The sequence below is a fragment of the Ornithodoros turicata genome, chromosome 5 (genome assembly GCF_037126465.1).
Source record: "Ornithodoros turicata isolate Travis chromosome 5, ASM3712646v1, whole genome shotgun sequence".
In the NCBI taxonomy this organism is placed as follows: domain Eukaryota; kingdom Metazoa; phylum Arthropoda; class Arachnida; order Ixodida; family Argasidae; genus Ornithodoros; species Ornithodoros turicata.
Window position 1 is genome coordinate 13,947,876 of NC_088205.1, and position 23,097 is coordinate 13,970,972.

At 47.3% G+C, this 23,097-nt stretch overlaps 1 protein-coding gene across 2 annotated transcripts in view; it reads left to right on the forward strand.

Annotated features, from left to right (window-relative positions):
* Positions 1-23,097, forward strand: part of LOC135394081 (probable G-protein coupled receptor No18) — a 178,088-nt gene that overhangs the window by 82,002 nt on the left and 72,989 nt on the right. Inside the window, exon 3 of one of the 2 annotated variants that reach the window (XM_064624559.1) lies at positions 2,965-3,014. The exons of the other annotated variant lie outside the window; for it this stretch is intronic. The gene's annotated coding sequence lies outside the window, so the exon portion shown is untranslated. The remainder of the gene's footprint in view (positions 1-2,964; positions 3,015-23,097) is intronic. 2 annotated transcript variants of the gene reach the window in all.

Below are 23,097 nucleotides of genomic sequence, written 5' to 3' on the forward strand. Positions count from 1 at the left end.
TAAATGTTGGTTCAATTATTATGTAAACTAGGGATATGCCAACCGAATCCTCGAATCCACCAATCCTAGGCAGGGATTCGAGATTCGGGAATCCGAATCCCAGTGCCCAAAACGGCGAATCGAATCTTTCGAATTCACTGACCACGTTTGTTCGTTTCTTTTTCAAATTGGCGCCTCTCGAGTCCGCCGAAAGCCTCATTGACCGACGGGTGTTTTCTTGTTTCTTTGTTTACATTGCTCTGGACTGAAAGCGTTCAGGCAGGAACTGTTACGTTACAAGTTTAAAAGTAATATAGTTTTGCCTTTGATTGTTGCTTTAGCTTTATGGAAATAATTCAGACTCGAGAATTTATGTATTTATTGTAGTCGATGAACAATATGTTAAATATGTTCAGTAAACTATATGGGTATCCTTACTCCCGAAACTGAACAGTTTTTTTTTTTTTTTTTTTCATTAAAGAAATGTATCATATGCTGCTTCAAAATACTCTTCAGTAGAAGTTTTTGTTTCGTGGCTTTTTAAACTCTTTTTAAAGAAAGGATTCGAAAGATTCATGGATTCGCAGAACCTTCCTTGGATTCGGATTTGGATTCGCAAAATTCTGGATTCGTGCCATCTCTAATGTAAACAGATGCGTTAATCTGAAACAGTGAGAAAATTGTGACCGGATTATGGCTGTCATGCGACTCTGAGCATGAACGCAAACCATCGGACGATGTTTCTGGAATAGTAGTGTTTGATTTACTTTGAGCCGGGCATAAGTAATGTGGAAAGCATTACATAGTCAGGGAAGAACGCTGTCGGGTCTTACACGTATTTCAAACGACATGCACGATGAAATTAAGGAAATAAATAACACAAAGAACACCATGCAGTACAGTTTTTTTGGCCCTGCTATCGCAAGTACGGAGCGACCACATATCGCATGCCTTCAAGAGCAGCTGCACCAAACTTAAAATTATTTCGGTCGTAGGCCGCACAGTTCCCATGCACGCATAACCTTTTGCATGGCATCTTGCGCAGCAGAGGTCAGCATAGCCTTTCGGTGCTCCTTTTTTGTAGTGCCTGCAGGAGTTTCTAGCAGTTGATATCTTTTTTCTCTGAGAAAGGCCTTCACACACAGGTTGAGATTCGCCAACATTTCTTCCATAGGGTTGAAGAATGGACTGTACGGAGGCAAATACTTCGTGACGTGCGTTTCTTGGAGCGCTGCGTACCAGTCGGATGAAGAACGAGAAGGAATACAGAAGAGTATCTTGCGGCTGTTGCCGTCACCCCAGTGTGTGAAATAAGCTGATAAGCACTTAATTGGCAGCCGGGTAGCTGAGCGAAAGATCGCATTGGTACGCTGCTCCGAGCAAGAAATATGTAGACTGAAACCAAGTAATTACACGAAAAATCGCTAAGCGTCGACGTGTTCTTTTTGCTGGAATATTTTTCGATTGAGGTTCCGATCGATAAGACGGAGGTTCCGAAAGCGTTCGAGGCAAAATTTTAAAGTTATGAATTTTATTTAATTAATGAGCGTCCGCAAATGATCCGCTCATTGCTATGTTCTAGGCCAATGTTTCAGGGATGCTCGCTGAAACTACTCGCTCTATAAATGTTTTTTGTTAATGCAATATATATATATAGTGCCAATAAAACAAACGTTAGCACACACAAAAAAATGAAGGCTTTTCGATAGCGTTTCGATAGCGTCTTTTCGACAGCGCCACCTGTTTACGAATTATTCAGCTGGGGGACCTTCGTGAAACGCCTGTGTCGTGGGTACTTTCTATCGACCTAGTGTGGACAGTTGTACAAAAATCCCGATACCATCCTGGGTTCCCGGAATCCACATTTAGAAATACCGGGATCGTAAACACCAGGAGCAAATATGCGAACCGAACAGTTGTGTCAAATACGTTAGGACCGTTACGGGTTTCATAATCAAATCGAACACACATACAACATATACGAGACACATACATCTCGTATCCACATGATATATTTATTCGGGTCTTCGTATAGAGCGGTACTCTCTCCGTGGCCCTCTCTTCTCACGTTTTGGGGGCTAACAAGTGCCAACATCAGAAATATTCCAATCAGGGTTGCGGAATGGGATCAACCACTCCATTCCAATTCCATTCCGAGGAATGAAGATTTGTGATAGTTCCATTCCTTTCAGTTCCTCGGAATGAAAAGGTATGGCCAATTCCCAGTCCTGGAATGGCTTGGCAACCCCATACCATTCCTTTAATTCCACCAATAAATGAATTAGCACCGCTAACCGTACTAGCTAGCCCAGCAGTGCTATAGAGGAGATTGACATTACCCAGCACGGAAAATCACAAATACAAGGTTATTTCGCCCTCCTCCTCCCCCTCCTCCTCCTCTTAATTGGCATCATCATTACAGGAGTTTTCCACTAAAGTAACTGGTGCAAGTGATGTGGGGTTGCGGGCCTCACACTAGTGAAGCCAAAATCTCCATTTTATTTTTTTTTAAACCTAACCAAACCATCGCCCTTGACCGTGTGTGGCACCAAGACCATTACATTCCAATTCCTGTCTTCTATCCACAGTGCACTTCAGTCTCATCGGTTTAATTCGCCCTCTACATACCTCACCTTCACCCCCTTCATCCTTCCCTATCTTTCTTTCTTCCTTTTGTTTCTATCTTATTCTTATTTTTTGCTGCCTATGCGTGTGCGGCCAGCCTGTCTTGACATTACCCCCCCCCCTTTTTTCCCCTCTCTCTTTCTCTCTCTCTCCCTTAACAGTGCAGAGCCCCACAGAACGGCAAAGAGTACTACTTTCAATGTCTCGGACGTAATAGAAAACGTAATATGCAATAATGAAGGAGGATGTACTGCACCTTTGCACGACTGGACGATAAAATTTAAAGTGCCCAATAGTATAAAGCTCTCCCATGCTGTGCGCGAAATGCTCAACTTCACTTTTTTTTTTCTTGTTTTTCAGGCGCCTATGGCTCGAAATATTTCGTGTAGAGCGTGAGCATAAAAACAAGCGTGAGTATTTCTTTTCCTAACTCTTACCTATACTTACATTCTTTTCGCCTGCATTCTTCTTCTTCTCTGTTTCTTTTTTTTTTTCTCTTCTGACTACTCGATTAGGGTAGCCGACATAATGGGACAGCATTTTCCGGCAAATGGGTTGTAAAATGTTCGAACCACCGTTACCATAATGGAATATAAATGGGAAGGCATTGCTTTTTCAATAGACGCTTTAAGTGCAGGATGGTCGAGACGAGTTATACAGACACGCAAATGGGACGCAACGCAAGAGGCCCCCCATTAAAGGAGACGTCTTTATTTGGGACGCAATTGACAAAAAATTGGGAGAATGGTAAGCAACTGATCGATATCTACGTACGGTTGTTCTTAGTGAAAGTCCGTTTCTTAGGCCCGTCTGCCTCTAATGCGGACATTTAAAATACACATATACACACACACAAATAAAAGCAAGATTAAGGAGGGAGCCTTCATCCATTATACACGCACGCTCTAGGTCGTCTTTATACATACGCGTATATGTATATCGAGAATATAAAATTGGAATAAATGAGAATACGTGGCTTCCATGAAATATACAAAGCATCTTCCTGTTCCTGCACCAGGAATTCCATCAGCATGACTCGTAGAGTCGTAAGTGGTTTATTCGTCAGTACTTTTAGTTCGCTTCGGAAGAGGCATAATGATATTTACTCGCAACAAGAGGGCGCGCAAAACGTAGCTTCGCTTATTCAGTTTAATAGGTTGAACCGTGTCTTCTAATCGGTATAATTGATCCAGTTCAGAAATATTGCTTCGCGTTTTTCTGTTCATAACGATACCTGAGGATCAGAGCCATGTTTGTACATCACTCATGGCCGCTGCTGCTTCGCGGTGTTACCGCACAAGTAAACAGAAAATTAGTACTGAGTCTTGGGCAGACGAGAGAGCGTAAGAGAAAGAGGGGGGGGGGTGAAAACGAAATCGGTCATCACGAGAGGCCACTGCGGGTGACTGCAGTCTCTTCTAGCCGCCTCTTGGCAGGAAGATTAATGTTCCTTCGGAAAGTGCTGTCCCTACCTTTACTAACCTCACCCCCAGTTATCGGGCAGTGGTAAAGGGTGTCGTGCCTGTGAGCCGTCGGCAGGAAGGAAAAATATAGGGCGGGCAACCGTAAATACCCAAAGTGTGGAAGAGTTACGCAATTCTGAGGTTCCTTGTTCGATATTTTGTTTTATGTGTTGTTTGCGCCAGGAATGTCGAAAGAACTCGTCCAGAAAGTCGCAGTTATGACGATCGCTTGATTGATTGATTGGAAAAAAGGAAAAGGAAAACAGAGGTGTTAGTCCCAAAACACTACAGGCCCCTGCAGGTTGGTTGGCCAGTATAAACAGCGAATTAAGAGAATTTGAATTTACGGTCTCGACAGTGCTAATAATTTTTTTTCTTTTTTTTACGAGCTTCTGGCGGCAGTGTGAGAGAGAGAGGGGGGGCGCTTCACGATTACGCTGCCCTGGGCACAAACTCGCCTCGCGACAGCTTTGATTGCACCTATTTATTCGTTTGTTTTATTTACGCTCGGGGCCCATTGAGGGCATTACGGAACGGAGTTTTTATAATTTGACATATATCAAAACACGATAACGACACAAAAATTGAAAATCACAAAAACAAAACAATGAACACAATAATGACCTATGGACTAGCAAAATAATGGAAGAATGCCTGGTTTAATTGTGTGAAGATTAGCTTTGAGATGATTGAATCCGGAAGCGTGTTTCATTCTGGTATGGACCAATGAATGAGAGATTTAAAGTGACAGTCGTCGTGAAGGCTCGAGTTTGTAAGGTGGGTCAGCCCACATCTGTGTGTCGACATTCTGCACGTGCCCTAAGGTAGGACTGTGGATAATTTCGACCAATTGGGGGTTCTTTGACGTGTGCGGGAAATATCCGACACACGGTGCTGGAAGCAACGTTTGCCTCCACCACATTGCTACCGTCCTCGACCAGTTTCAAACCCGATACTTACACATGCGTTTCGCAATTCTTGAGTGACTCGAGCAGGCACGCCCTCACAGACGTTAGAAGGGCGTACGCCACAGACACGACAGACGTAGGCTGTTTCTCGGGATCGCTGGGGCGTAATCAACACCTGTTGTGTCGAATCTATGACTGTGATGCTTTGTGCAGCAGCAACCCATAGAGTACCCATACGACAGCGGATCTTTTGGTTTCTGGTTAGATCCTGACGATGGGTACCTTCACTGCCACACATTTGTTTATTTATTTTTGAAAATGTTATGATTTCTTCGAAAGACTACTTTGAGTGACATATCCCAAGTTGTTGCAATATGCAAAAAGTTGCAAACAACATAAATGTAGCCACGCCATTCTCTTTCTATTGGTGGGTGCTGGAGAGGAATATTACTCCCCGCCGGCAGGGAGAAGGTGTTATGCTACTCCCTTGAGGGAGTGAGGAGACACCCTTTTGAGCGTAATTGTCAGAATGGCGTAAATGCAGGCTAGCTGGTGGATAAATTCCATGATAGGCAAGCCTGAGCGATGCCTTTGTGTTTGTGTTTGTTTACGTGTCTTGCCCATCGCTCAGGCTTGCCTATCATGCAGCGTAATTGTACTCTCCAAAAGGGTGTTATATATGTGGCAAGGAAAGGAGTTAAAGTACACCCTTTTTTTTTAAGAGTGTACATTGCTTTTGTGGACCTAGAAGGGCATCATCCACGGAGTATTATTGGGCGGGGGGCGGAATTTATTGACAGAAACAAAGAAGAAAAAGGGGACAGGTCAGCCAGGCAGCACGCCGGCTTGCTATTCCCAGAAAAGGAAAAAAAAAAAACTGCTCGCAGGGAGCCTTGGCTCTTCTGACTTTCTTGTCCGTTGTGCCTCTTGCACAATACTTGTATTTCTCTTCTCTGCTATACAAGGGTGAGGGCGGGTCAGAATCGTGGTCTACTTTCAGGCAGTCATTTCCATCGTGGCCGAAAAAAGATGGAATTGGTGCCTCTTAAGGGCACAAAGAAAAAAAATAGAGTAAGCGGGACGGAAAACAGAATAAACCGAGAGGACAGACATAAAAAATGAGCGAAACGAATGGAAAGCTTGATCTCGGTAATTGCGATGGCGATGACGATTAATGGTTTCGACTTACGATAGAGGGCGTTTTCTTAGTCGCTTTGGTTTTCATTCTTTCGTAATGTACTTCTCCCAGCATGTGCCTTTCTTTAATCTAGAAACGGATGCTTAAGGAAGGAACAGCACAGGAAGACAGATGCTCGTAATTCCCTGGGGAATGCGAACTACGAAGGTACCCGCGCGTAGAGTGCCTGCGCGAAGGAATTTTATTCAATCCACCATAACGTTGTGGGGCATTTTATAAATAGAAAGGGCCGCAAAAACATCCATAATCTGTCTAATATATTTTGCAAATGCTTAGAGGTCTGAAATATGGCGGTCATCGAAAAATCCAGACAGCGGCGGGAATGTTTTTAAGCACCTTGAGGCCCGTATAGTGTTTCTCAGTTTTGTGCGTTCCAGCCTCGGAACAGTTACTCTTTATCATGTTGCTTAGAGGACCAGGAAACACTGCTTCGTGCAGCGGCTATGCCTTCATGCATTGCGGGAGGCCATAATAACGAAGAAAATTTGCCAGGCAGAGTACACTTACGTGCCCCGATGGCGCTCGCAGTTCGCACTGCCGGAAAAGTTCTTAAACTTCTTCCGCGGCTTAGTGACTAAGATAACTTCCTTCTGCACCGAGACCGGGTGGTGCCACGGCTTGGAATCCCAGTACCGGCTGTGCGGTGTGGGTGTTGTTCTTTGGTTTCTTTCACGCCTTCTGAGGCAACTTTCTGCACAGTTTCCAGTGAAGTCGACCCATGACGCGCAATCCTTCTCATAACAACACGCTACCACGGGAGCAGGAATGAAACACTCGAGACGCCACAGCCAGCCCGTCCAATTAGTACAGCGATCCGCAACCAGAAGCGTATTGTGCTTCCACTTTCGGAAGTTTATCGCGTGCTATGCGGCCTCCCCTGCTATGGCTTCAACGACCAATGATTGTATGCTTCACTCAAGTGGTGGAGCTAAAGCGGGACTCCAATTACGGGAACTGGAGTAGTCTGTTCCCTTCGAGCGCCACACTGTCAGTTTTATTGTTTCTTCCACTAACGAATGTAGGACCATTCAGGCTAAAGGACGAAGGACGCACACTTGTAACAGATACAAAGACAGTGGGGAGAATAACAGGTATTCCTCTACCCCTTCGTAATGGGCAACGGGTCGTTGCCAAGTTTTTGTGTCCATGCCTTCTGTGTTTCATTTCCCTCGGCTACCACCACGCTAGAGCTACTTTGGCTTCTGGTAGACGTATACTTAAAATGATGAAAAGTCGAGTGCCCTCTGTCTCCAGGCCACATTTGGCCATAAAGCCTCCTGACTCCTAGTCCTAATAAATTAGAAATGAACCTCGTTCTTGGTACTTGATGCTTGGCATTGGAGTGCAGCAGGTCGGCTCTTCATTATTTCTGGCTGCCAACGTTGTTACGATGTCATTTCCGGTCTTTCACGAGTTCCAATATCGCGTTACCCTGCTACTGTCGGAGGAAACTTTATCGTTCGGAATATGAGCGCGCACAGAAACAAGCAAAGGTAAACGGGACATTTCCTCGGGTTATTTTGCGCCTTTCTGTTCGTCTTGCGAGAATGTTCTTTCGCGTTCAGAGCATGCCGAGAGAGATGCAGCGCGCCAAACTCGAACACATGCGTGCCGTTATTTTACAACGCGTCCTTTCTTTATTTTTTGTCAGTCTTGAGGATTTCGAGCAAAGCGGCGGTCGCATATAAATTGCAGCTCGATGTAGTACGACTTGTGCACGTCATTCGTACTGCATCGCTTTTTCGTGCCCCGAATGCTAGAATGCTGCTTCGCATTCTTGTGGCTATAACTTTGAGCTCGGGTGGTACTGCCTCCCCCTATTTCGTTGACTTTCTCGGTGGAACGCAAAATGAAGGTCGTTGGCATATCATTCCGAAATGTAGGCTTATAGCAAGTGCACGTGCGGGTCTGTGTTGCGTGGATGATATATGCAATGATGATTATACCTGACTTGCTCTGACGCGCGCGTAGTGCTAGTCTCTGTGAATAAAAGAACGCGTAGGGAGCCCTGGTTAACTTTACGTACGTCGTTACCTTACACGTATAGACCCAGACAACGCCTATGTGGTTGAACACAGGTAGGAGGCAAGCAAGCTGACGAAACGTACTTCTAGGCAAAATGTTCCTTGGTGCATCGCTTTCGACTGATTGTCCTATAGTGACTGGTTTCTACACAAGGTCGCAAGGATTTTCCCCTCCAAATTGTCAAAGGAACACCCCTCCAAATTGTCTGCCAGAAAGGAAAAAAAAAATCCAGAAAAGCTGAAAATTAGATGCTACACCCCCCCACGGAACACCAACACCCCCCGAGACGAAAATACTGGGAATATTCCTGCAAGGTCCAGTCGGGAAAGCGGTCTCCCTTGAGTGTTCTGTGTGTTGAGTTCTGGAGGATGTGGAGTAAATCCTAGATGTCTGTGAACGTTACTCTGAAGCCGATCACTGCCTACAATCGGAGGGCAGCACTGAATGACTGGGCCTTCAATGCAGTTCCTATAGGGTCTCCGCCATCTTAGTGTGAACAGCTGACACCGTATTTTGTAGATATGTAGTGTGCTATATTATTTTCCCGCTCAATTGATTGAGTGCCTGTGAGAATGTGAGGGATCCCGCTGTGATCTGTTTTGATTGCTGTGAGGATTTTGATTCAGAGGGTGTAATAGAGCTCTTGCAATGGAGCAGGTAGCACCCATGGTGGGTTAATGAAAGCTCCAAAGCTTACTTTATGTTACTAATGTATTAACTAACTAACTCGGGTCTCCGCACCCACAACATAGCAGACAACGTGCCTTTCGGCGTTCTATAGTCAAATATCTCCGGGCATTCAGGTGGACATCCAGTTTCTAATGCTTATAGGGATCTCTGTGAAACAGACTGGGATTCAGCCCACTTCGTTTGGTACTCCCGTGCGACAGTGATTTCACTGCTTCTTTACCTTTTCTTTTTATCTTATTTCGTCTTTACTTTCACTTTTTTCCCTAATGTCCCTGAGTAGTCCACATTTGTGGAACTATGATATCCATATTTTTCTTTATATATTTATATACCCATCTATCCATGCCACGATAGCGATTTCCGCCATTCTAAATAGAAATTAAATTCGGACATGAAAGGAAAAGAAAAACAAGACCCAAAGTTGGGTTCCGTAGCCGATACTTTCTCGAAAGAGGGTCCCTCGCGAGAAAGAAAAACATGCGTGCCCGAGTCATTGCGGCTGGGATTTTTTCATTGGCAACATACACTATAGCCCCCCCCCCCCCCTCCTCCCCCAGTAGAAAGATTAGAAAGCAATTTGGGGAAATCTCCGCCAGTCTGTTATTTAAAATCACCGCTTCCGACTTCCTTGCTACGAGTTGCCCGGCCGAAGTGTGCGTGTCTTTTTTTTATTTTTTAATAGCTTTCAAAAACCAAGCAAAACTTCGGCGTAGATGAAAAAAAAAAAAAAAGAGAGAACGCGCCGCGGGCGTCTTTCGATCCAGTGCGGCGGTCGAGTTTATTTGTCCAGGCTCCTAGTACTTGGAAAATGTCGCTCGAGGGCCGGATGTCAGCGACGTCTGTGGACAAGCGATATAAGGGACACCGTGTGGCGTTCAAGTGGGCTACGCATAAAGAGAGCAAGACGTTTTCCCGAACAGTAGCTATCTTTTTTAGTCAACCCACTTGACCAACTGTAGCGTCTCCAAGTGTCTACGGAGCCTGTGGTGGCTGCAAATTCTGCAGAGCCAAAAGTCTGTAGTGCCTGCAAGTTCTGCAAATGTGTGTTAGCGTCGGGACCACAATGCTTTAGGAGGTGCCCGGACGCTGCTGCACGCAAGAAAATACTGCAGATGACGATGCAGCGTTCCGGCATCGCCAGCGTGCACCGTAAGCCTAGGACGTATTTTTGTACTCGTGCCGATGCAAAGGATATATTTCTCTGACTTCGGCAGCTGTTCTCTCTTTGAAGATCTCTTTGCTTTTTACCATTGATCCTGAATTGACCAACGGGTTCTGCCTGTCTCAGACTGAACCGACCTTCCACCTCCTGAAATCAAAGCTACAACAACGCTACCTGTCCCTCTCCCCTCATGCATACGGCCTTCTGAACTTGTTATAAGTGCAACAATATGGGGTGAGGTAAAGTGAAATATGCAAACCATGAGAAGGAACTCGATAACACCTCGCGCACAAACCAAATGCATTGTCTCTATATCACTACTCACTGTAAGGTTTACAAATGCCGCCTGTGCCGCCTGCGCGCCGAATGCACAAAACTATGCGCCTGTGTTCTTGAGTTGCCAAACGTCCAGCACCTTCACGGTATTAAAATTCCTGCTGTCCAAATAGTCGTGGGCAGATTTCAATTTAGACCCCTGGGGAGTGTATTCTGTGCAGTGCGTGGGTGTGTTCCGCGTTCTCTACCGTTGCCCACACTGAAGAATTTGCATTGTTATCCTACCTAATTTTCTGGCAGAAACTGACAGCAGTACAACGGGACGTTCAGGCGAAATCGATGCAAGGCTGTCCGAAATGGTCATTATACAGTATGTGCCGGAAAGAACGCTGAATTTCATTAGAGGTCTTGTACACAATACTCATCGTGCAAACCTATTTGTGAACTCCGTCAACCGTAGTACATTTCCGTTTGCGTGCGCATGTGCCGGAGGTACGAATAATTCAAATAGGCTCTTGCGGGGAACGCGTAGTTTAGAGGCAAAGCAGAAGAATGTGAATTTTGGGTAACTGAACCGAAGAAGAAGGAATGCTGGAAAATCGCACTATGGGTATAGGAGAGAGTACGGGTTACAACAGTGGGTCAAGACGTGCACACAAAATAAACCTTCAATTGTTGAAAGCAGTGATGAGTAAGTTACTCCGAAAAAGTACTTTAGTTAGTTACTTTGTGAAAATAATAACTTAATTACAGTTACAGTTAGTTTTCACAGAAGGTAACTCGTTACAAGTTACAGTTACTTCGTAGAAGTAACTACACTACTTTAAAGTTACTTTTGATGACAAAAGCATCACAACGAAACGGAGTTTCGATGTCTTTATTGGAACGTTTAAGTGCCTATTTTTACGACTTGGCGTACAGTGCTTACAACGGCACGTCCCGCTTTCAGCATTTACGATGCTTACGCACATTTATAACACACTAACACTTGCTTCCAACATTGCATACGACACCTACTGGCTAGAGACCCACGGAGCCTCATGGTTGCCACACATTGCAGAGCAGCCCGCGAATCGGTGTAGACCACCCAGGCACCCTCCATCGTAGTAGAGGTTCTCCACCAAGTTCAGCGCCTACGTGATGAAGGTCACCATATATCCCTGCAGTGGATTCCAGGTCACTGCGGTCTAAGAGGCAATGAGGAGGCTGGCTGACTAGCAACGGCTGCTCACGAGTCCCCGACAGCCGTGCATATTGTGCTGTCGAGAGTTGACAGACGGACCCTACTAACTGCGTGGTTTCAACCCTTGGCTCTGCAGCAATGGCGCCGGGACATCACGGCTCAATCTCTCATGTATTCGGTAGACCCAAATTTGTCGTTTTCTTTCCCTGCCCGTCTATTATGCCATTTTACCTCCCTCCTGCGTAGACTCCGGCTCAATGTGGCTTTCACCCCGCAATTCAAGTGCATGATCATATGCTGTGACACGGGCCTCTGTTCCACGTGCGGTGTCGTGGCGACCGCCCGTTCTTATGCACATTCATATGCACGTTCGTATGCACATAAGAATGTGCATAAGCACATTCTTATGGAATGTTGACTCTACTGCCCGCACAGGCAGATATTGTGTGATGAGCTTGCCCGTATCAGCAAGAGGCCGCTCACCTTAGCTGCACTCATTGGCCCCTATGAAGATCCTGTGCTATATCGTCGGGTTCCTCACCTGTTCATGGACTTCCTGTCGTACACTGGATTGCTCCAGACGCTTTAGTTCTTTCTTGTGTTTTCATCCTTCCTTCAACATCTTCTCATAATGTTCCACGTGCAATGGGGTAGGGTACCGCACCACCACGGGGAAACACCCTATCTCATCGTCATCGTTTACTGTTGTTGTTGTTATTGACACGTACTGGCGGAGAGCATACATTGTATGTCCAACTAGCCTATAGCTAGCTTGCTGCTTATTGCACCTGAGAAGCAGTTGCCTTTCGAAGTTTCTGTTTGTTAGCCTGCCCCTTTTCATCCAAAATACGTCTCGACTAACGCTGAAAAGGCGTCCTACTGGAGCACTTAAGGGAATGCCCGTAAACTTCACAACAACAACAACATATAAGTGATGACGATGTAGTGGGATGTTTCGCCGCTGAGGCGGCAGCCTATCCCATTGCATGAGAGGGAGAAGATGGTGACTGATGATGAATGTTCCGTGTTCACACAGGAGCCCTGTTGCTGCCTGTAGGCTTGAAGAGCTCGTAGCTGTTGCGCTGGGTTGGCTGGAGGCCCGAGCAGTTGAGGAAAGGCAAGTGAGGGTGCCCCGGTGGCTTCTAGCTGGAGGACGCGTTGCTCAGTAGCCCGCTTATAAAGCTGGTCCATGACTGACGGGAATCAAGTTTTCTGCGATTCAAGGCACACTTCATCCTTCGTTGTGCTCTTGCATGAGGGTGGTGTCTGTTGCACTTACGCAGTACGGCTCTTGTTCAAGTAGCGTTCTAGCGGCCTGGATCGACGTTGGATATTGCACTGGATAGTAGACGTTCTCCATCAAGTTCTGCGCCTACATGATGAAGATCATCATATATCCCTGCAGTGGATTCCAGGTCACAGCGGTCTAAGAGGCAATGAGGAGGCTGGCAGACTAGCAAGAGCTGCTCACGAGTCCCCGACAGCCGTGCCCATTGAGCTGTCGAGAGGTGACAGAAGGAACCTACTAACTGTTGCGCTGGGTTGGCTGGAGGCCCAAGCAGTTGAGGAAAGGCAAGTGAGGGTGTCCCGGTGGCTTCTAGCTAAAGCTGGAGGACGCTCTTATTCAAGTAGCGTTCTAGCGGCCTGGATCGACGTTCGATATTGCACTGGATCGCATGGGAGGCTAAAAGTTGCTTGACATTCTCTCGTCCCTTTTACTTCTTATAATGTGCGCTCTGAGACTGAGTATGTAAAGGCTGGTTTACAAGTGAGTAGTTAGATCCGGTTGTTCCTCGTGTGTTTTTTGGCTCCACGTGTCGTCCCGTTTATGCCCCTTTCCCCTCCCTACCTTTGGTTATAAATGCGCTTGTGCTGTACAGTAAAAACTTGTTGATAGTGGAACTTCTGTTTGTATGCCGTCTTGTGTCTTCGTCCCTGTTTCGACTGCTCCTTGTTCTCCGAGAGCTGGTTTACAGTCTGACGCAAAGTTTCGTCAGTCGCCGTCGAGTTCCGCGCCGCCCGACAGAGTTCGTCACGCCTGCGCTTCGCCGTTTTCACTTGATCATAGTCCGACGAGGTAGAGCGGAGCGAAGCGAAGCGAAGTCACGGCACGATATCATTTGATGCACCCGTACCACTTTACTTCTCAACGTGTCCCCCGCCCTCAAGTCTTTCTTTGACTAAAGGCTAGTTCAGATTCTGACGTAGTCTTCGCCAATCGCCGCCCGCGTTCCACGCCGACAGCCAGCGTTCGCTACGCCATGCTACCTCATCCCACCGGGATCATAGTCTGACATGATTCGGCGCAGCGCAACGAAAACACTACCAAAGATGTTCACATTTCATTGTGTGAAAGCTGTCATATCTGGCAACTGTACCCGCCTGCTGGAATCCCACTAAGGACAATCCGTGTACCCATCTCTGTCTGTAGTACTATAATACGGTCGGTACCCCCAAACATGGACACTGAAGTGAAGAATAAAGTCGCACGTCTTCTAAGCTGTTATCCTGCTTTTGCTTGTCTCTATAGTACATCCGTCGCATATTATATAGGCACAGATGTTCCTCAATAGTTCCGATCAAAAGCTCGATGGGCGACGCCATGTTGGGAATCGCGAGCCCACGCCGTGCACAGCTCACTAGAAACCGCCAGATGTAGAGCGTTGCTCTACTCCCCCTGACGGCGGCTGACGTAGCCGCGCGTTGCCATCGCGCCGCGCTTCGCCGAGTGTCGTCAAACTATGAACGCATCGGCGGCGGCTTGCGACGTGCGACGGTGGGCTGCATCTCGTTACGCCCCGTTCTGTCAGACCCGAAATCAGGCTTTACTTGTCGCGAACAGTTTTCCAAAACTTGTTGCATTCGTCGATGGACGAGACGAAATATCGCTTGTTTAAACAGCGACATAGGATAATGGCCGTATTTACAACGCAATTGAAGGTGGTGTAACAGAGCGCACCGCTCTGAAGTTGAAGGTGAAGTTTTAATCTCCGTCATCCACTCGATGTGTTTCGTGCAGACTGATGATCGTTTGCGGCTTCGAAAGACAAGCGCAGTGCATTGTAGTCGAAGCTACTGCCTGGCGACGCCAAAAAACATAGGGACGCGCCCGCGGAACGTGCTCTACTCGCGCGCCGCTTTCCCGCCGCGTTTCGCTTCATACCGCCGAACTATAAACTGAACGACAGCCACTGGCGTCGCGCATCGATCCGCCGTGCGTCGTTCCTCCCCGTTTCGTCGGACAGTAAACCAGCCTTTAATCTACAGACGCGACCACTGTGGCGTCGCTGATTATCATAGTTGTCTCGCGACGTATAGAGTCACTAAACAAGGAGCAGAGTAGCCACACTGAGCGTGAGCCACGCCTGCAAGCGAGTCCGCCATCTTGAGTCACGCGCGGCTGCGTTGCCTAGCAATGGGACGCAGTCTCCCCCTTCTCCGGGCGAGAACAACGCGCAGTCGAGTCAGCTCGCAACCCAGGAAACCGGTTTGGGATGGAGGGGTGACTGAACATGAACGGCGAGTTCTTGGAAGGAGAAACCACGTGACACGATCGGCCCAATCGCGGACACCGAACGGCGGCTCCGGCGCAGAAAAGGAATGCGATACTCTGTACCGCTACAGCCGTACTTGTGGTGTTTACGGGTTCCTTAACCTTCGTCCGCGTGTTCCTGCTGCGTGCGAATATGACGGATTTCTACCAACTACCCCGCATCCTATACCTGCGTCTCCTGTTAATTCCGATTACGGGAAAGATAAGATCTGCATGATATTGCGTAACGGCGGGCAAGACGTTAACGATATTCGGGATTATAAGAGATCAGGGCACCATATTTTATGTGCCGCCCGCCGCTTAAGGATTATTTCTAAGGCGGGTATATTAATGGAAGAGCGAGGCCAGGCGAAGCGCTTGGGTTTCAGGCTCATGCATTTTCGAGCAAGATAAGTGAACGGCTGCGCAATTCACTTTTTTCCTGTCGATGTCTCTTCCATTACTAATGTCACACGTGTCGCGCCAGTAGCATGACGGCATGGCGTCATCAAACTGGTACTATTTTCGGGAAGATGAAAAACGTCCTGAGAAAAAGGAACAATCTTGAGAGCATCGTAGGTAGAGGTGTGCGTGGGTGCGGTTGTACCCGCGGTTGGATCCGCGCGGACATCTTCGCTGTATCTTTACGCGGACAGAAATATATTGTTTTGAAATGGGAAAAGTGCGGTTAAATCCGCGGATCTCTGCGGTACGCGCCGATACCCGCATTTTATCCGCAAATAACCACAAGTGTGTGTCTACTTCCTCCAGGTGGATCCAAAATTTACAGCACGCAGTAGTGCGCAAATGGTATACATTGCAGTAAACCCTGAGACTAGGGAGTTGGACTGGGAGTTGGACTGGGAGTTGGACTTGGAGGTTGGACTTGGGAGTTGGACCTGGGAGTTGGAGCTGGAAGAAATAGACGCACTACATGCACAAGAATTTTACTGTCATGAATTTTGGTCTGCAGCTGTCTCGTTCTGGTCATCAGCTGCGTCTGGACTCACTTGCTTCTTAGCAATTATTTCACTATCCTGGTGCCGAAGTGTGTTATGATGTGCGTTTAACTGCATTTTTTTTTTTTTTTTACAAGTGCGGATGACGCTCTAACCTGAGTGGTTTGTGCGCTGAAAGGTGAAAAAAATTTGGGACACAACACTACTGTCATGTGGCTTTTTTTCTAGAAATACAATGACCGCGGGTGTGCGGATGCACTCCATATCCACGCGGATGCGGATATTGAATTGACGCGGATCTTACACGCGCGGGTACTGTGCGATCGCGGATATTGTCAATGTTATCCTCGCATGCCTCGAAGCAAAGGCTGTTTTTCGGGATAGCCTGCGCATGGTACAGGCCTTCGCGGGAGTATCTGAAGATTTGGACTTGTTCGAGATTAAACGTGGCGGTGACGCGGGCACGAAGCCGCTCCAACGCAGGCGACGAGAACGGCGCCAAATACAAAATGACGTCAAATACTATAAAAAAATAAATTTAAATTGCTAACGGCCGCTTGGGACGCTTTCGTATAGGGACCGTTTCGGAAGGAGACTGCTGGCGGGAGCGCCACATAGTAAAACGTGTTTTTGCTCCATTGATTGTTGAACGCGTAGCATGTTAATGTAGCGTACGTAAAACGACAACGTATGCTCTTAGGAAAAAGGCTAGTAAAAAGGCAGTGACGACTGCGGTTACTACCCTTGAAGTGCGATACTAGTTGGTCACTAGCTGAGTACTAGGTAAGAGTTGTGGCAAGCAATAAATGCGTATCAATAGCTGTTGTCCAGCAAATGGCTATCTGTTAGGACGAGCTGTCCTGTTTGGTCCACACCCATGATTTGGGAATATCAGTTTCTGTAAGCGCAGCTCCGTGTATCCCCCCCCCCCCCTCTTCCCCCAACCCACAACTAGAGGTGACAGGTCACGGTATGTTTGCTACTACTTCCATATCAAAGTTAGGAAATATATTGGCACTGAGAAAATTCAGCATTCCCTTTTTCTGAAATTATACGCAAGCCGTGTGTGCTTTTTACTTTTTTTTTTACCAGCGTACACTTTGCAATTTCCACTAGGTGAAGGTCGCGCTTTTATTAGCCAAAGGCAGTGTTATCAGCTAAGATGCTACATCAAGAGGTAGTGCTCTTTACTAGCCTCTTCAGTTAGTAAACGTTACTACCGCCACTTTTACTAACTACGGTTACTAAGATCTTAGTGGCTGGTGTGACAAGCACGCGCTTAGTTTTTAGTTAGTGAGCGCACCGACCTTTTTTTTAAAGAGTGTACTGTCCACTAAGACTAAAACACGTTGGTCGTGGGTATGTCAACACGGTGAGCTTGTAAAGCACCTTTCACGCTACACAACAACAATAGATACATGTACATAATCGTATTCCAACATAATGGTACCAGGTGTTTTACCGCAAGAATTGCGGTACCCATTACATGTGGGTAATTATACGTACGCGTGAGATAGGGAGTCAAATGGATGGAGCGCACGCTCACACATGACTGGCGAAGCATACAGTGTGGGCACATGGCACTGAATAGATATAAAAGCCGTTACGTACATTCATATTAGCTGCGCAGTGAATTAGCGCAAATTGCCTCGAAATTCAAGCTCTGCGTCTAGACAGAAAACGCTGCTGCGTACTCCCACGACGTGCCAGAGTGAGTTGCTCTATCCCTCCCCTGGGGCAGGTGGGCCGTGGAGCACTGACTGGAGAGCGTGTGGGTGGTGGTGGTGATGGTGCTGGTGAAAGGGCTAACCGTTGTCGGCCTCACAGAGGTGGGCAACGTCACGACTGACCACCCTGGGCGAATATGCGTCTTAGGCCGACTTCTAATGGAACTGCGCCGACATATGTCTGAAACCGTCTGAGGAAAACCCAGGAAAGGCCACAGACAGCGCGTGGGTTTCGACTTGTCTTCGAATGAGATGACAATGGATGGAATGGACAACAACCTTGGAATGAGATGACTATGACGATGCTACTAGTTAGAAGCGGTTAGAGCCAACGATGAATGAGATGAGGTGGTCTACGATCACTCAGTGCTACTTCCCACCTCGGGATGCGCCAAAGGAAAGTAACGATGGTAAAGTGAAAGGGATACCAAGCCCAAGCAAGAGGAGAGTGAGATGTCGATGGCGTAGACTGTGATAATGGGAGCACTCGAGTATGAAATGCTGCACGGTTTCATCATGATCGCAGTGTGGACACCCTGGCGAAGATAGCACCCCAGCGCGATGGAGGTAGAAACTCAGCGGGAGGGCAAGGGACCGGAGACGGGTAATAAAGACCTGGGTTCGGTGAGAGGGGCAGTGGTTCGGGATCCAGGAGAAGGATAAGTGTTCATAACCAGGGCGGGGTGGGTGCTATCGAAAGAAGGTGACATAGCGTCTAAAGCGCGCACGAACGACGTTGGCGATTGGCGGGCCATCTTCGTCAAGGTGTCGCCAGCCTCACTGAACAGGAGGCCACGATGGCCAGGGGCCCAAGTAATGGCAAGATGAGAGATATGACGAGGAATAAGCGACAGCAACGCATGAAACTATGCGTTTGTGTGACTACCTAAGGCCGATACTACCGATGAAGAGTCAGATGGTAAAAGTACCTTACTGAAGCATGTGGGGACTTTCCGCAACGCCATAACATCGCCAGGAACTTTCCTTCTTATACGGGTGTGTAGTCCGGAAGGCGAACAGAGAAGTGAGAGTCCATTTGAGGGATAACGACACCCACTGGAGCACGCTCGCCTGACACAGATGCGTCGGTTGCAATGACCAGATGGTCGGTGAACCGTGAAAGGTGATCTGTTAACTCCGCCTGCAGATAGCCCAAGGTGGGGTATTTTGCGCCGTGGCGAAAGATATCGAGGACCTGGATGGAGGCGGGTGTGGGCGGAAGCGCTGGTGTAACTATGTCCACAAGGGAAACGTTTAGAGGGGCTAGAAGAGATTCCGCAAAGAGAAGCTGCGGGATATTAGGCTTCCGCCACCGCCTACGCAGCAGAGGTCGCATATCTCTCAGAGACTCGTTATGCCTGGATGCAAGCGGATGCTGTAACAGCGAGAGGAGAGTGTTCACGGTTAGAAAGTAAAAGCGGGTCTTCAGAAGCGGCATTAGCGGCAGAACGCGGGATTCAAGGTACAGCGCGTCGTTAGCCTTGTCTGTGAAGACGGATGGGCTAGAGCACGAGCAACCAATACCAGGCCTAATATACGCGGAAATTCCCCCTTTTTTTTCTTCTTCTATCACATCACATCACATACGCGGATGATAACAGCGAGGAGTAGGACGGAGTTACGGACGTTATGTGCGGCGAGTCGCTGAAGCTTGTGTTCATCAGTGAGAAGGATTATATGGTATTTCGTGATGCCCTGGAAGGACCTTTTACCGTACAGGAGAAAACAGTCCAAAATGTCACTACGTACAAGTATTTAGGGGTGTCGATAAATATGGAGAGTAACTATTTAAAAGGACAGGAATACATTTTGATGAAAAAGGCGAGGCGAAATTTGGCAATAATGAAAAATGGGGGTGTTCAGGAAGAAGTCTAAAGATCAGCCGCGTGACCTCGCATCTGCGCGCTTCACTTCCATTTTTGGTTTCCATTAAACGTTGTCCATCATTCACTATGCAGACTCCTCTTTATATTCTTGCACAAGGGGTCCAGGTACGAAGCAATCCGTCACTAACGCTTGTGTTCAGCAGTGAGAAGTCGGGTTACATGCTATTTCGTTGCGCCCAGGAAAGACATTTGACCATAGAGAAGAAAACATTGCAAAATGTCACTAAGTACAAGTGTTTAGGGGTCTGGATAAATGTGAACAGTAACTACTTAAAAGAACAGGAAGACATTTTCGTGGAAAAGGCAAGGCGAAATTACCTGTATAATGCTTGATATGATCGGCCCTCGTGTCTTAAAGCGGCGCTAAACTGACTGGTATTTGTGGGTCTCATAGGCTACTGGAAGCAGGTATATATTCTGTACTCAACGTTCATTATCTCGAATACACTCGCAATGCAACGTAGGAAAAATAATAAGTGCGCGTTGATTGTGAGGCGTGTGTAATGAGGAGTTTCACGTCAAACTGACGACTGGATACGTCATAATGACGAAATGTCCCACCTGCCACTTCGACATTGGGTACGCACGTGCGACTCGGTAGCTCCACCCACGACTCCCTCTACAAACAACCTTCCTTTTTTCTTTTCTTTATTCAGCTGCTGTTTACCAAACATTAGCCTGTTTATTACGCGAAAAGATCACCATTATCTTCAGTAAATCGTTATTGACATGTTTGCGTGGGATTAGTAAAAGAAAAAGAAAGAAAGAAGAGACACAAATATTTCTCAGTTGACCCTGCAGTATCTGAACCCATGAACCCACGGAGGAAATCGGGAGTCACGTGGCAATGCTCCCGTCACTGATTGGCAGGTGCACCAACAGGGATGGGGGGGACGACAAGCCCTCTCGCCACCACCACCACCACCGGGGTATATTTATTAGAACAAAGGAAAAAGCTTATGAAGTTTCATTCTGGGAACGATGCCGAGCAACTCGGATTGTCGGAATTTCCCGGTTTCAGCCTATTGACAGTATATATTGCTGAACAAAGTTGGCCCGCATGTATGCTGCCTGATTCCGTGCCTGCTACCTTGTTGTGTGGCGGTATTAGCGAAAGCTTCCGCTACTACACATGCGCCGCGGCGATGTGTGTGTCCCTACACGCGCCGTGTCCGCTTCCCTCGCACCACCGTGTTGTTCGGACAAAGAAATGCGGGAATGGGCTGTTCCCGCAACATGTTTGCTTTGATAATTGGGTGCGCTGGGGGTGACGTACCCTTGAAGGTTTGCTCCGATTCGAAGGAAGGAAAGAGGAACCTCCAAAACTGGCACCTTTATTCACGTTTTAATTACAAACGGCGCAAGGCGTGAATCTCGTTCCTTTTGCATTATTCTCATGATTACGGAATCTGTCATATGGTGAACAGGTGTTTTTGCACTTTAGTGCCTCTTTAATCATCGACAGTGACGTCTGTGACAGAATGACATTCTGTTTCTTCGTGTAGCTCGATGCAATACAAACGAATGACATTCAGTGCGACTGTCATTCGCTGGGAATGCCATTCAATATGTCGTGTGACAAGGGTATCAAACTAACGTCTCGCCTACGACCTTGTTGAAGTTGAGCTTCGTGATCAGCTCGCCGAGCCCTATTCAAAGCTCTCTTTATCACAATCTGGTGATAACAGACGGCCAGCGATCATCTATCCCACTTGGCCACGATTTCCCTCAAAGTGATCATCGCTCGAACAAATCTTCCTCTAACGGTAGAGCTTGACTACAGTTTCGCGTCAATCTCCATCAAAACCTTTGCACGCGCGGTTCCGATAACCATGAAATATCGCTCCTCCCACTCTAGCTAATGTTGTGGTGTCATCGAACCACCCAATTCACTCATAATATAAGGCGAATATGCAGAAAAATGGTCCTCATCCTTGCGGCAGACACTTTGAAACATATGGGGTGCTTATTTTTCAGCGTTGACGGTCCATTACTGAGTCAGCTCGTATATTTAGTCGGTTTTTCTGCTGTCATCTGACGAATTGAGGAGACGAAAGAAATGCACTTCCGGTACGCGCGACGGCAACCGTATAAATGATGTCGCAAATAACGCTTGACGCTCGATGCCTATAGTGTCCGTCGTGACAGTATCGTGTACGATTCATGAGGTCGTAATGCGGAAACAGCACGAAAATAGACCACGGCCGTGGTTGAGGATGGAAGCGATATACCGCCGGCATGGCCGAGCGGGTTAAGGCTCATTGGTGATAGCCACACTCTTAAAAATGAACTTCACCGCATAGCACGCTAATAGCCAACCATCATCTCGAATGATATCGTTATCTGCCTTGATTTGATGGAAACGGGAGGCGTACGCCTTTTTTGTGACACTTATGCTGTTCATAATTGTCACAAACAAGGCGTACGCCTCCCGTTTTCAAAAAATCGGGGAAGATAACGATGTCATTCGAGATTATGGTTGGCTAGGAGCGTGCTGTGCGGTGACGTTCATTTTTAAGAGCGTACCACCGACTGTGCTGTCAGAGGTTTTCCCGAGTTTTCCGAAGACTTTCCAGACGAATGTTGGCACATGGTTCCCCTTGAAGTCGGCCCAGGACGCATACTAGCCACCCTGTCCCCCACTCCTTACTGCTGTCCTCTCTCCACCTGTCCACGTCTGTACGCCGCTCATAGTCACAGACGCTTGGCGGCGCCAAGTCGTAAGCGCCCTTTGATTCTGGCTTCGTATCGCCGTCAGTCAATCAGATATCAGCAACGCGATGTCACCCACTCCAAAGGAATCAGGCAATTGGCTCATCATATTTTGAGAAACATTATCGTGAAACCTCGCTAGTTCCCAAGCAGCACAATGTACTGAAAGTCGAGTGCAATAGGGGTGGACGGGTAGGTGGAAGGCCTTGAACAGATTTGTGAAACTAAAGAACATTGATAAAACACATACCGGCCACCCCTATTGCACTCGACTTTCAGTACATTATGCTGCTTGGGTTGAGACGTTTAGGAAAACATACAAGTTTTACGATAATGTTTCTGAAAACATCATTAGCCAATGAGGCTCGTGAACATGACGTCACACGCAGTCTCCGAGCGCCTTGGAGCTACATGACATGGGAAAACATGGGGATGCGTCACAGGGCGGAATAAGGTAGCAGCGTGTGTGTTTAGAATTCCTTCTTGTAATTGCACGCATAGCCCAATAAATCACGGCATGCCCTCCTACCGTGAGCCCGGTGCGGCAATGTGTTTTCCAATGTCACGTGACCAAACGTGACGTCACTGCACGAGCCTCATTGCCTGATTGCTTTGGAGTGGGCGATATATCATGTTGCTGATTGATTGACAGCAATACGGAATCAGAATCGGAGGACACTTACGGTTCCCTAAAACTCACTAGTCTCTTTTTCTGTCGTAATTTGACTGATAAACGCAAGCTGGGGTCGTTATCTTATCAAGCAAACAGGAC